This window comes from Phyllostomus discolor, chromosome 6, assembly GCF_004126475.2.
Source record: "Phyllostomus discolor isolate MPI-MPIP mPhyDis1 chromosome 6, mPhyDis1.pri.v3, whole genome shotgun sequence".
Taxonomy (NCBI): domain Eukaryota; kingdom Metazoa; phylum Chordata; class Mammalia; order Chiroptera; family Phyllostomidae; genus Phyllostomus; species Phyllostomus discolor.
Window position 1 is genome coordinate 161,485,376 of NC_040908.2, and position 9,858 is coordinate 161,495,233.

The 9,858-nt window shown below is 48.2% G+C and overlaps 5 non-coding genes across 5 annotated transcripts; 2 read left to right on the plus strand and 3 right to left on the minus strand.

The window, feature by feature from the left end:
- Positions 1-347: 347 nt before the first annotated feature.
- On the minus strand, positions 348-420 carry TRNAV-UAC. The gene has a single exon. It is a non-coding gene; the product is annotated as a tRNA-Val (tRNA).
- A 292-nt stretch (positions 421-712) lies between these two features.
- Positions 713-798, plus strand: TRNAR-UCU. The gene is given in 2 exon segments: positions 713-749; positions 763-798. It is a non-coding gene; the product is annotated as a tRNA-Arg (tRNA).
- Positions 799-3,890: 3,092 nt separating this feature from the next.
- TRNAK-UUU lies at positions 3,891-3,963 on the plus strand. Its single transcript has one exon. It is a non-coding gene; the product is annotated as a tRNA-Lys (tRNA).
- An 895-nt stretch (positions 3,964-4,858) lies between these two features.
- On the minus strand, positions 4,859-4,931 carry TRNAF-GAA. The gene has a single exon. It is a non-coding gene; the product is annotated as a tRNA-Phe (tRNA).
- A 3,449-nt stretch (positions 4,932-8,380) lies between these two features.
- Positions 8,381-8,453, minus strand: TRNAF-GAA. Its single transcript has one exon. It is a non-coding gene; the product is annotated as a tRNA-Phe (tRNA).
- Positions 8,454-9,858: the final 1,405 nt, after the last annotated feature.

The following is a 9,858-nucleotide window of genomic DNA, read 5'->3' on the forward strand; positions in this document are numbered from 1 at the left end:
CCAGCTAAGGGGTGGCATCACACAAAGTTGAGAAGGGAGCAGGAGGAGGGTACCAGTCGGGGCACCTGCAGGCAATGAGCCAGGGGCAGTCGCGAGGGCGCAGGCCTAGAGGCTCGAGAAGGCCGGCCGCCTGCACCTCCCAAGAGTTGACACACGGGGGCAGCCTTGGCTGCTGATCTGCGGCAGCGCGCCGGCAAATGGAGACGGTTTGGGGAGACAAAGCCCTGAGCCACTGACGAAACCAGGGCGTCTGCCGCTTCCTGGAGCAGAACGCCAAGATCCGGCTGGCAAAAAGTAACGCTTATCCTAAAGGATTACTGATATCAAAAGGATGCCCTCTGATGCTGTGGTTCCACTGGGGATCGAACCCAGGACCTTCTGCGTGTAAAGCAGATGTGCTAACCGCTACACTATGGAACCGCACGTGAAAGCTTGCTCGCCAAGGTCGAATAGCTCCATACAAAGGCCTTTTGCTGTCCGACTTGACAGACGGAATGAGGCTGAGATTTGATGCTGGGCGATCTTTCGGAAAGAGAAACTCTCAAGATAATTTCAGACTCTGAAGCACAGCTCCAATCCACGCTTTTCCTTGGCGACACAGACGACATGATTTCGTGAAGAAGGAAAGCATGACCTAACCAGCGGTGAATGTCCCCCGGTAAACACGTCTCACGCTTTGATGTAAGTAGCGCAACAAACTCTATGGACGCTTGGCTCTGTGGCGCAATGGATAGCGCATTGGACTTCTAGATAGGTGGAGGCATTCAAAGGTTGTGGGTTCGAGTCCCACCAGAGTCGCTTTTATTTTGCTATGGGGGAGTGAGTGAGAGAAGTAAAACATCAACAAAATACTTCACTCATTTTAATTCTCTAATCCAACTCTCCCACCATGAAAAGGAAAGACACTCATTCCAGTTCCTTCCTAGGTGCTCAGTGGTGAATGAAGGTGTGAGGAATCCCACTGCTCGAATTTGTCTTCTCAATCAATTTCATCTCTGGGACCTGGAGATGAAGAAATCAGCAGGATGTGATGAAAGTTACTAAGATTTTTTTCCCCTTACAATACTATTTTTTTACATCAGGAATAAAATTTTTACATTGTTCTGCAACTTTTCAGTAACTTAGTCCTGTTCAGATTATCAGTCAATAATGGGAGGAGTCTGAGGGTACTAGGATGGTCAAGTGGTTAAGGCCCTGGACTTAAAATCCATGTAGGCTTTTACTCTTGTAGGTTCAAGCCCCACCTCTGGAAAAAGATGCCATATTTCTCCAAAATGAAAAAGAGAAAGGACAACTCCTGAAAAGTTTAACCATGGTGAACCGTTTCAGTCTTCTACAATCCTGGGGGTTTTCTCCACGTGACAGTTCATGTCTATTTGCCAAACAAACAATCTTAAGGATTAATGTTTGGGAAAATAGAAAACACCTGCTTGAAACTATTCTCCATTGTGAGGGAAGCTCATTGTGCAGGGAAAACATTCACTCTTTGAAATTAATCGAGTTATTTCTTAAAATCCTGCTTTGTGCCAAGTACTGTTGTAAACCCTGGGGTCGTGGGAATGCAGCAATAAAAAAGAAAAAATGCAAAACTAAACAAAAAACAACAGCAGCTAAAAAGACAAGGTCCCAGCCAACAAAGTTACTGCCCAGCAGCATTTTTATGACAGAATGATGGAGGAAAGAGGTTTGTAAACCGATTTGCTTGGTTTATAAACAAACAAATAAATAGAATTTCGGATGGCAATAAGTGCTCTAAGGAAAATAAAACAAGGACAAATTTATTCCACTTGATGATACAATCATTCACCTTCACAGGAATGCTCTTCCCTTCTTTCTGCTCAGCAGCCATTGTGACCGCAGTACTGTAGTACCGTTGTTACGACGCTGGGGTTAGGCCAAAGGCTCACTAACTCCCAGGGCAGGAGAGACTTTTTTCTTGGTGGTGGGGCTGGGGGAGCGATGGGGAGGGGTTAGTGTTCTCAGTTGAGCCCGGACTTAATCATCTGATTCTGAGAGACCCACGTCTGTATTTGCGAAAACTGTACCTAGTTCATTTGTAATTTTTTTCTTTTTTTAAAGATTTTGTTTATTTATTTACTTATTTATTTATTTTTAGAGAGGGAAGCGGGGGGGGGGGGGGCGGGGAGAGAGAGAGAGAGAGAAAGAAAAGATCATTGCGCGGTTGCTGGGGGTCATGGCCTGCAACCCAGGCATGTACCCTAACTGGGAATCGGGCCTGCGGCACTTTGGTTCACAGTCCACGCTCAATCCACTGAGCTACACCAGCCAGGGCCTCATTTGTAATTTTTCAGTACCAGCAATTCTCCTCCTAAACCTTGAGGCCTGGAGGGATTTCTTGGAGGGATTCCCGTCCTAGGAAGGAAATCCATGCTGTTAACATGTCTCTGCTGGGATCTGTAGGAAACGGGGATCAGGAATGCTTGATCTGAAGGGGTGCCTAAATGTTCCCAGAGGGTGGAATAATTTACAGACTACATCTTTTTTTGTTCTTTTTATTAGGAAGTGCCACATATATTTTTATTAGGAAAAGAAGACAGGCTTGTTTTTTTTAATCCAATAATACAGATGGATCTAAAGAAAGTGGCAAGAGCCCCTTCTCACACACTTCATCACCATTCCTTGAAATGTTTGTGGGTTCGTGTTTTATCCTTAAACATCTCTTACGTATATGCAAGCGCCAAAAATACAAATATATATAATTGAAGGATTCAAATACACAACCTCTAATCTTTTCATCAGTATTACATACATGGCATAGCACTTTGTGTTGTTTTTGCTTAACATGGATATCTTTCCATACGGATACCTTTTAAACACTGCTCGTAGTTCCCGGTGCATTTCTCCACAAAAGAACGCAGGCCTCACGGTTCGCCCACGGGGTGGTGCCGCTGAAATCCGAGGAGGGCTGTAAAGGTGGTGAGGCTCCGCCCCAGGGGATTCCCTTCGAGAGTCCTCACCCCTCGCCTCAAGGAATGGCACGGCGAAGAAGGAGCTGGATGAATGACAAATGTCAACTCATTAATTATATGCGGGACAGAGCTGCCCAGGGTAACGGGACTTCCTAAAAATAGAACTCCAGACCGTAGCTTGTCTGATCAAAACCTTTCCAATGAAGGCTTCAGAAAAATGTTCCGAGTCCCTAGCGCACGTGCTTTCTCCCGTTGGCTCAGGATTCTTTTTCCAAGACTTCGGGGTGCAGCCACCAGGCACAGCCCAGTCAGACATCACCAGACCTGAAGTCTTAGCGGCTCCTTAATTCTGGCGTCGGCGGGGGTCCCCCGGGATCCCCAAGGGCGGGTGTCCTACCACTAAAGCCTTGGACTGGGCGCTTCTGTTCTGGGTGTCTTTGCGCCCCAGTGAGGACCGGAACCGGGTCTTTGCAGCCCCGAAAGCTTGCTCACTCTGCTCCTGGGACGCAGCATGCTTTCAATGAATGTCTGTCCCATAGATGGTCTGAAGCCTAACCAATTATTAATAATGCTCCACTCACAAGACGCTCTAAGTGCTCTGCAAAGATGGGAGTTAGACCAAGGTGAGGACTGGAAATCCTGCTGCTCCCCGGAGGCCCGCCCACAGGCCCTAAACCTGGAGGATTCCTCTTAAAGGGGAATTCCGTTTCCTTTAGGACGCGGGGGCGGGGCAGGCAGGCAGGCAGGCAGGCAGGCAGTTATTTTCTCCAGAGTCTATCTGTGATAGGAAAAAAGTAGAAATAAATATTCTATTCCGCCAAACGTCTGCTCGAGCTTAGTTTTGCACTTTCACTTTTCAGGGAATCAGCCGAAGGACTCCGAATTTCAGCCCAGTAGGAACAGAATGAGGCCACTTGGTCTATTTACGCGGATTCCTTTGCAGGGAAGGCTCTTGCGTGAGCCCGGATAGCTCAGTCGGTAGAGCATCAGACTTTTAATCTGAGGGTCCAGGGTTCGAGTCCCTGTGCGGGCGGAGAATTTTTAAACATTTCCCCACACCCCTCTCCCTCCCCCAACGTGGGTATGTGCCAAGACCACTCTTACTGAGCAGGTATGGTTTTATGCCACGCGCCAGTGGGTCTCGCTTTCCGGAAACTGCAAGCCAGACCTTCCGCAGATGTGGCTGTAAGGGAAAAAGCGAGGCTAGTGCTTCACAATGATCTCTTCCAGCCTCGGTCCTTTCTCTTCCAGGCTCCGTGTGTGCTACTCGGCCTTCGGGTATTCTCCCCTTAAAACCAGCGTGTATTACGTTTCTATTCAGAACACCAACACACACAGACGCAAAGCCGTGGTACACCTAGCGTCAGAGTCACGACGGGAGCGCGCCGGGCTGTGACGGTGCAGCTTTGGGCACTGAATACTCGCGTTTTTTATTAAAACCGCGCTGAGAAAACGGAGCTTCCAAAAAAAAAACCATTTCAGACCAAGACAAGTGTTTGTAAATCAACTTCTCCAGCTGGGAATCATCCTTCACCAGGTTCCCAACGCTCTGGTGGGACCCTGACTTGCGAGTCTTTGCGGAGAGGAAAACGTTTTAAAAGACTGTGTTCAGGTCTGCCGTGGGCGGACAAACCTTCCAAGCCCAGCGAACTGGGCTGCCCCGGCGACCAAACCCAGCCCCTTCTCCTGGTGACCCAGCCGTGTTAGCCACCGCGCTGTGAATCCTGCCTAATACCCAACAGTCTAGATGGAGTGATTAGGGGATCGGGGCAGATCATTACACGATTTGTGACTTCTTTAAGAGGTTCAAGCTCTTTGTCTCCTCATATTGCTGAAACTGCTGTAGATGCATTGTTGTGTGCCCGCTAAGATACTATAAGGAAAGCAATGGCCTCCACTCCCGCTCAAAGATAGGTGTGCAAAAGGCCTGCCGAAACCCGGGATCGAACCAGGGACCTTTAGATCTTCAGTCTAACGCTCTCCCAACTGAGCTATTTCGGCGAGCTTGAAGATACGCTCTATATTGTTCGTGGGATTTAAAATTAAAAAAAAAAAAAAAAAACTTCATCCTTTCAGTTTCTGATTTCACCTTGCAAATAGTACCCTTTTTAGCTCTGAGGTTTTTTGAAAGCCGTGAATGAGAAAACCAGTTCTTGTCATGTGAGAAGTTTGCTTTGGGCCTTGTCCCTGGTTATATTTTATTGTCTTCCTAATGCTTTCCCTACCTCCCCCCAGGGTTCTCATAAAAGTAAAGCCAGTCACTTACTACATGCCTGCTGTGTGCCCAGCACATGATCCATGTGGAGGCATTCAATCCTCACGCCCACCCCCACTGTGAGGTTGTTTTGTGATAAGTTTTAAATAAAATAACTAATTTGCTCCAAATTTTCCAAAGTTAAACCAGAGCTATCCAGCTCCAAAGCCCAAAACACTCTTGGTAGAGACACTTTACTTTTTTTTTTTTCTCTTACTTTACACAGAAGGGTGAAAACCACAGCTAGAGTTGGGCGTGAACTTGAGAAGAAAGGGGAGAGAACTAGGAGGTCTCAGGGCTCTCCACCCTAGTCCTCTCCTTCCCCGGGCCTGGTCTGTTCTCCTTCAGTCACAAGATGGAGCAAAGGAACTCCCCTTCTTGAGGTTGTCAAAAGTGAACTTGACCCCTTTCCAGGGGACTCCCTCAGGAAAAAGAAAATTCCGCTGTTTGCCAGAAGGGCTTCTACTGTTTCTATCCCTGAAATGCCAGGAGAGCCCCGTGATTCACTCTGTTCAAGAAAGAAACCCCTGGTCACCAACCAGTCCACTCCTCCCTGGATCAGTGACCATGGCTGTCCCTTTAGCATATACTAACCAACACGGGTCACGTGAACATGGGCTTACGCTCTTGGGCATATTTGCAATGCATTTCTCTGAAATGGTTCTCACCTATTTCAGCACGTTATGTTTTGTTTCCAGCCTAGAAAGCTCTTCAATAATAATAGCTACAATGTACTGAAGCTTTGCTTTTAGGCTAAGACTCTATTAAGCACTGCTCCAACATGTTATTTTATTTTTATCCCTACAAGTGTATGAGATGGATGCTGCTGAGGGAGCTGCACTGTGGAGAGGGGGCAGGAACTGTGGGCTGGTGTGTGCCCAAGAGCAAGAGACTCCTACATGGCCTGTGGAGGCCCCATCGCACTAACCAGGACTCCCTGGATACCACAGCCCCTCAGCTAGGAGAGCAGCAGACTCGCCCGGCCCCCATTCCCATCCCATCTTGTTAATGGGGAGATCAAGCAGCAGGCTTTCTTCTGTTGCCTGGTAGAACCCAGGAAGGCTCCCGCTAAGCAAGGATGGTCCGTTCACCTCACAGAGACATCAGTTTAGTCTTGGGGAACCTGTGCCTGTGCTTCTCTTGGATATGCAAACCCACTTCCTCAAAATCTTCCAGGACCCCGACGTTTCCTTATTAATTTGTAGTTAGTGGGAGCTAATTTTTTTGTTTTCAGAATGCCAGCACTTGTTTCATTCCAGTCCCTTGGATACACTCTTTCCCAATGTGCACCGTCTTCCTCCCACCAGCAGAAGCTACTATCTCGGCCTCAGCTCCCCCCAGTACTCAGGGTCACTCTTTGAGGGTAGGGGAGAAATCTGACTTCGTTTGGGGGGATGGGCTGCTTTGTTTGGTACCTCAGATTCTGGTTGGTCATCTCTTCCTTTTCAGAGTACCGAAGATTCTCTAGAAGGGTAGGAAGGTGGGGTCGCAGGCTCCGAGCGAGAGAACACCCACGAGAGTGTCCGCCACGGACAGTAGGGCAAAGGTTGGCAGAGACTGTGGAGGGGGTGCTCCAGGAACGTCCTGAAGGTGTCTGTTCCCCATCCTTTAATTACAGCAGTAGTGGGAACCCGGCAGGCCGACGGTTGGTTGCAGAATAAATCAGTCTGTCTAGTTCCTACAGTCCCGCGCTTGCGGCGCGTCAGTCCCGGAGGCGCCCTGCCCGGGCTTTTCCCAGAAAAGCGGTTGGATTGGCAGAATTTCAGTCTCTGCTCTAAAGGAAAACGGCTAACACAGTCCGCTAAAGCTAGGTCTCGTTTCTTTAATTATACCGAAAAGGGGGAGGAGGATGGGAGAGAGAGAGAGACAGAGACAGAGACAGAGACAGAGAGAGGGACAGAGAGGGAGAGAGAGAGAGACAGAGAGAGAGACAGAGAGACAGAGAGACAGAGGGGTAGAGAGAGAGGGACAGAGAGAGGGACAGAGAGAGGGACAGAGACCTTGCCCGCTCTCACACCATCCTTCTCCGGCTGAACCCACACTCCCCACTTCTCACCCATAAACGCTCTTTTAATCTTCTGGGCCTTTGCATGTGCTGTTCCCTCTAACTGGAACGTCACCTCCTTTTCACTCCACCCCAGGCAGCTTTGAGGACGCAGCCTAGCCGCCACCCGCGCCGGGCAGCTGCTGCTGGTGACCAGCGCCATCCCCGGCCTTCTGCTCCCCGCACCGTAGGCCGAGCGGGCAAGTGTGCGGGCAGCGAGGCTTTGAGAGCCGGGGCAGTCGGTGCTTTAGCGGAGGAATGTGCAAGTGCTTACGGCGGAACGACTCGACCGCGTGCAGAGTAGAACCTGGCAGGAAAAAATAAAAAATATTGGTACCGTGCCTTAAAAGGTGAGGAGGAATTGGGCTGGTGAACACACAGAGGAGTGTACAGATGAAGTGTGGAATTGTGCACCTGAAACCTGTATGGTTTTGTTTACCACTGTTACCCAATAAATGCAATGCAATTTTTAAAAAAGAGAGAAAGAAGAATTGCTTAGCATTGCTTTGCTAAGAAAAAAAGAAAGAAAAGGAAGGAAGGAAGGAAGGAAGGAAGGAAGGAAGGAAGGAAGGAAGGAAGGAAGGAAGGAAGGGAGGGAGGGAGGGAGGGAGGGAGGGAGGGAGGAAGGAAGGAAGAAAGGAAGGAGGGAGGGAGGGAGGGAGGAAGGGCACCCTGTCCCCATCCACACCAAAAGTTGTCCCAGGCCCTTGTTAATCTGGCTGGACCCGTCGGAAACCCTAGGTTTCTTTGGAGGACTGAGGGCGCAGGGGGCGGGGCACTAGCCTCGCCAAGCCCCGCCCACTCCGGGGCGCGGGGGCGGTTCAGGCAGTGCCGCGGGCTTTGAATCCAAAACCGGGAAAAAGGAGGGAGGTTCTGGGGAGATTTGAAAAGAAAGTGGGCGGCGCGCGCGGTGCGTGCGGGGAGCGCAGTGTCAGCCAGACCCCCGATCAGGGAAGGCACGCTGACTTCGCACTGAGCAGTTGAAAAGCAACCACAAAAACCCCTTTTCGGTTTCCAGTCTCTTCCCATCGGTAGGAAAAAAACGGGCCGCTACTCCGGTGTCCACGAGCGGGTGAAAATGTCCGAGACCTTGTCACGAAGAGGGACGTAGTGCCAATTTGGAGGCACGTTGACGGCGGCACCTAAAACCTTTGCCGAAACCCGGGATCGAACCAGGGACCTTTAGATCTTCAGTCTAACGCTCTCCCAACTGAGCTATTTCGGCGGCTCCTGGGCGGGGTTCCTCCACACACGCACAAGAAACATTAGTGTCACTGTGACAAATCGGGTCGGTGCGGAGGGCTAACTGGAGGTTAAGTCTTCAATAAATATCACAAAAGTCAGGAGACAGGTTTCCGTTATAAGCTGGAAGTGATAACTAACTTTACTTTTCTCGTTCGTTTCACTAACTGCTCGGCAGTTAGCTTTCCTTATTTAAAAATAAATCATGAACTTCTTTTGATGCCGGTATAATAGTATAGACTACTTCATTCTTTTTAACCCATGCACGGTATCGAGTCGCATGGGTATAGTAACATAATCCACTTAATCAAATTTCTCGGGATGGACATTTTGACTTTTCCCCTCTACTTTCCATTATTAGAAACAATATTGTAATAACTATCCTTTTGTATTTATTTGTTATTCTTGTGAGAAGGTAGATTTCTTCAACGGTCAAAAGATAGGAACGTTTTGAATTTTTCAGATATTGTCACATTGGACTCAACAAATGTATGGAAGGAGACAGGAAGGCCATTTTTTAAAAGATTTTATTTATTTATCTTTTTTTTTTTTTTTTTTAGAGAGGGGAGGGAGAGAGAAAAAGAGAGAGAGAAACATCGATGTGCAGTTGCTGGGGGTCATGGCCTGCAACCCAAGCATGCCCCCTGACTGGGAATGGGACCTGTGACACTTTGGTTCCCAGCCCGCACTCAATCCACTGAGCTATGCCAGCCAGGGCTGGGAAGGCCATTTTTAAAGACTTCAAGTGTGGGCTTACAATGTTACTTCCAGACGAGGTGCACTAGTCATTGTATCTGTATGTTAAAAGCATTGTTTTGCTAAACCTAAATATTTAAAATGTACCTCAGTTTTTGTCATTCCACCTTGGCATTTAAAAAAACTTTAAATATATAGTACCTGGCTGGGTAACTGAGGTGATTAGAGTCATCTTGCTACGCCAAGGTTGCCAGTTGGCTCTCCTGGCCGGGGCACATACAAGCAGCAACCAATGACTGCATCAATAAGTGGAACAACAAATCAAGCTTTCTCTCTCTCTCTCTAAATCAACTGATCAATCAATCAATCAGTAAAGTGTAATTGGCTCAGACACCTCTCAAACTTCTGAGAAGCAAGCTCTGGTTTTAATAATATCCCCTGATATGCTGGCTGTATTTCACCCCCTCCCATTTCATAGTTTTGCACCCTTTGTGTTCATATAACTAGGGCGGGGCAAAAGCAGGTTCACAGCTGTTCGCATGGGAAATAATAGAGTAATTAATAATTATACCAGAATGAACTGTGTTTCCCATACTCACAACTGTTAACCGACTTTTGCCCCACCCTGTATGTATAATTGCACTCAGTGGATTGGAATCTCTGCTCATGGGGCTCAGGAGTGTATAATTTTT